A 380-nucleotide genomic window follows, 5' to 3' on the forward strand; every position below is an offset into this window, starting at 1 on the left:
TGCTCTGTGCACACCAGAGCAGAATTAGACTGGTTTCCATTCATCAGTCAATGCATATATGTTTGCTCCCATTGGAATGCTTAGCGAAACTCGACTGCCACAACAAGTACTTGTCAGTGCTTATGCTGACAGTCTGCCAATGCTCAGGAATCGTTACCCAACATTGGTGAGTGCAGGCAGCAGTCAGGATGGGATATGCTTCAGTAGCAGAGGCCCCACCAACAGCCTAACACAATTAACATTCATGTAAAATGTGCCTACATTCATCAAACCGATTTGACCAGCTGAGGGCAGTGCCGATTTGGGCTGTTTGTTGGCAAGTGAGGGCCTGATGCCTCGCCTCTGGAGTTCCCCATCCTTTGCCACTGACAACTGGGACT

Source organism: Talpa occidentalis, unplaced genomic scaffold (genome assembly GCF_014898055.3).
Source record: "Talpa occidentalis isolate TD23 unplaced genomic scaffold, MPIMG_talOcc4v2.1 talOcc4.15, whole genome shotgun sequence".
In the NCBI taxonomy this organism is placed as follows: domain Eukaryota; kingdom Metazoa; phylum Chordata; class Mammalia; order Eulipotyphla; family Talpidae; genus Talpa; species Talpa occidentalis.